The sequence below is a fragment of the Morone saxatilis genome, unplaced genomic scaffold (genome assembly GCF_004916995.1).
Source record: "Morone saxatilis isolate NCDOM2014 unplaced genomic scaffold, NCSU_SB_2.0 Contig3, whole genome shotgun sequence".
NCBI classification, from domain to species: Eukaryota; Metazoa; Chordata; class Actinopteri; family Moronidae; genus Morone; species Morone saxatilis.
The window spans coordinates 480,926-484,352 of NW_023339873.1; positions in this window are offsets into that span (position 1 = coordinate 480,926).

Sequence of the window (3,427 nt, forward strand, 5' to 3'; positions counted from 1 at the left end):
CTCTCTCTCTCTGTTCTGTCATCAATTCTTCATGTACTCTCTGTCTCATCCTCTCTTCTAATCTGTCTCTCTCTGTCTGTATCTCAATCATACGTCAATCTCTCATCATCTCCTCTGTCCATCTCTCAATCTGTCATTCTCTCAACTCTACTGTTCTCACTCATCATCTGTCTCATACATTCTCTTCTCTTCTTGTCGTTCTGTCTTCTCTCTTCTGTATCTCTCTCTTCTCTCTCTTCTCTTCTCTCTCTGTGATCATCTCATCCTAAAATTTCATGACAGATGATTCAAATTCTTTTACTTATTTCTCTTGTCCTCTTCTCTGTCTTCCTCTCTGTCTCTCTGTCTACTCTGTGACTTTGATACGAAAGCCGTGAGACCTGCGTGACGCAAGAAACCAAGTCTCTTCACTGAGAACAACCTGGCCCCGGCAGTTCAGGTATACAAACATAAGCTCGGTGGCTTCCCACTAATGAATGTGGTATACAACACTGGTCTGGTGTGTGAATTATTGATATATCTCATAGTTTCCGCGGCAACGATGTTCGTCTCACAGATCGTAACGTGGACATGGCCCGTGCCCTTCCCCCCATGGACTATCAGCGATATCTAGACGTCCCTGGTGAGCTGTCGTTACAATCGAATGAAGCTTATACACATTATTCTATTGGACTCATAAGAAAGTCAACGTAAACAAAACAACTGCTCATAAAAATAAACGGAGGTTTGTTGTATTAGGATTATTTCATCAGCGGATGAATACTGTAAAGGAGTATGTCATGTCATGTTTATTGCTTAAGGGCATTAATATAGATACGTTGTTAAAACTGTCATCTGTGTGTTGTGTGTGGTATGTGTGGTGTTGTCTTCTGTCTTGTCTTGTCACACCCAATCACACACAACTGATTCGTGCAGAGCCAGAGCGCTGTCGCTGCTGAGGGTGCTGAGGTTAATGACTGAAGCATGGATGTAGAGTAATGGATGTGTTAATGTAAAAGTCATCAAAATATCACACACACACACACCACACCACACACTCACAACACCTACTGGACCAGCAGCCAATTTGGTCATTCCATGGTGAAAACATCAATATTAAAACGAGTCTTTAGTCTCATATTTCATCTTCAGGACTTAGATTTTCCTTTCAGAGAGAGATGTGAAAGTTTAATTCTACAGTAGTGACTCTCCTGGTTTTTCTGAGGTCAGACGATATTTTAGTGGTAGAAGTTATGATAACAAACTTGGTTGATATTCCGGTGGAAAATAATTTTTATTCTAACTTCATTAATTTATATTAATAGTGTAAAAATTCAATCCAGAGCAGGGCATCCTGGGAGAGAGAAAGGAGAGAGGGTTTAGAGAGGTGTGTGTGTGGAAGGGAAAGTAAGGTGGTAGTTTGTGAGTAAACTCTAAAAAAAAGGTAAAAAAATGTAGTTGATTGCGTTTTTATTGGCCCCAATCGGGGTCTTTAAATACAACAATAAACATATGATCAAGGCGGTACTTTCTAACTATGGATTTAGACAATTAACATAATAGCACTCCCTGAATTATGTCCAGTGCCGGCCGACAAAGTGGCCAATAAATAATGTAGTTTAATTAAAACTTCTTGATACGTACAGTTGGCTGGGTATTTTTGTTTTCACAATAAATTTAATAAAAATTATCTATTTATATCGTCATCTTAAGCTATTGATAAGAATGTTTTTCTATCTTCAAAATTGAGTTTTGTTTTTTTATGAAAAGGTCACTTAATTTGCACCTCATCTAAAATAAGAACATATAGGAGTAGAATCCACAAGGCAGCAGAGGAACAAAGCTGACACTGAAACATCTTGTTGTACTGAGATGCTCCAACCTGATCACAAGAATAATATGTGAATTGCTTAGAATTCTGAATGAAACGCGTGGCGCAGTAAGGAACAGAGATAAGATTATGAGTAATAGAAACACTAGATAGCAGTCGCAGTAAAGAAACCAGTGATGGCACGTAAAGAAAACACAGTAGATTGCAGTAAAGCAAGTAGAGTGCGAAGTAAAAGAAACACAGTAACGCCGCAGTAAAGAAAACGTAGATTGAGTAATAGAAACGCGTAGAGGCAGTAAAAGAACCAGTAGAGCGAGTAAAGACCAGCAGAGCGAGTAAAGAACAAGTAGATTGCAGTAAAGAACAGTAGAGCGGCAGTAAGAAAAAGTAGAGCATAGAAGAAAGTAGAGCGCATAAAACACAGTAGAGCGTAGTAAGAGAAAAGTAGAGCGGAAGTAAAGAAAACAGTTAGAGGTCAGTAAAGAAACACAGTAGATTGCAGTAAAGAAACACAGTAGGAGCGCAGTAAAGAAACACAGTAGAGCGAGTAAAGAAACACAGTATGATTGCAGTATAGAACCGCAGTACGAGGCGCCAGTAGAAGAAACGAGTAGAAGCGCAGTAAAGAAAACGCAGTAGGCGCAGAAAGAAAACAGTAGATTGCAGTAAATGAAACAGTAGAGCGCAGTCAAGAAACAGTAGAAGCGGGGCAGTAAAAAGTATAGAAGCGCAGTAAGAAACACAGTAGAAGCCAGTAAAGGAGAAACACAGTAAAGAGCCAGTATAACGATACACAGTGATAGAGTAGAAAGGAGCAGTAGAAGTTAGAGAGTAGAAGAGAACAGTAAGAGGCGCAGGGAGTAAAAGTGAAAAGCGATGAGGCCAGAAAGAAACACAAGCAAGACGGCAGTAAAAGAAAAGTAGATTAAGCAGTAAGAAAACAGTATAGAAACGCGCAGTAGCAAAGAAACAGAGTAGATTGCAGTAAAAGAACAGTAGAGCGCAGTAAGAAAAGTAGAGGCACAGTAAAGAACAGTAGCGGAGTAAAGAACACAGTAGAAGCGCAGTAAAGAACAAGTGTTGCAGTAAAGAAAACAGTAAGCGGCAGTAAGACAGTAGAGCGCAGTAAAAGAAACAGTAAGCGAGTAAAGACGTAGAGCTGCGTAAAGATACCAGGTAGAGGGCAGCAGTAAGAACATCAGTAGATTGCAGTAAAGAAACGTAGAAGGGAGTAAAGAACAGTAGAGGCACAGTAAGAAACACGTAGATTGCAGTAAAGAACAGTAGAGGCAGTAAAGAAACAGAGTAGATTGAGTAAGAAACAGTAGAGCGGCAGAAAGAAACAGTAGAGCGCAGTAAGAAACAGTAGAGCGGGTAGAGAACCACAGTAGAGGGAGTAAGAACCAGTACGATGCAGTAAAGAACAGTCGAGGGGCAGTAAAGAAAATAAGCGGGAGTAAAGACAGTAGAGCGCAGTAAAGAAACAGTAGACACAGGTAAGAAACACAGTAGAGCACAGTAAAGAGACACGTATATTGAGTAAGAAACATAGAGCGCAGTAAAGAAACAGTAGAGCACAGTAAAGAAACCAGTAAGCAGGCAGAGTAAAGAAAACAC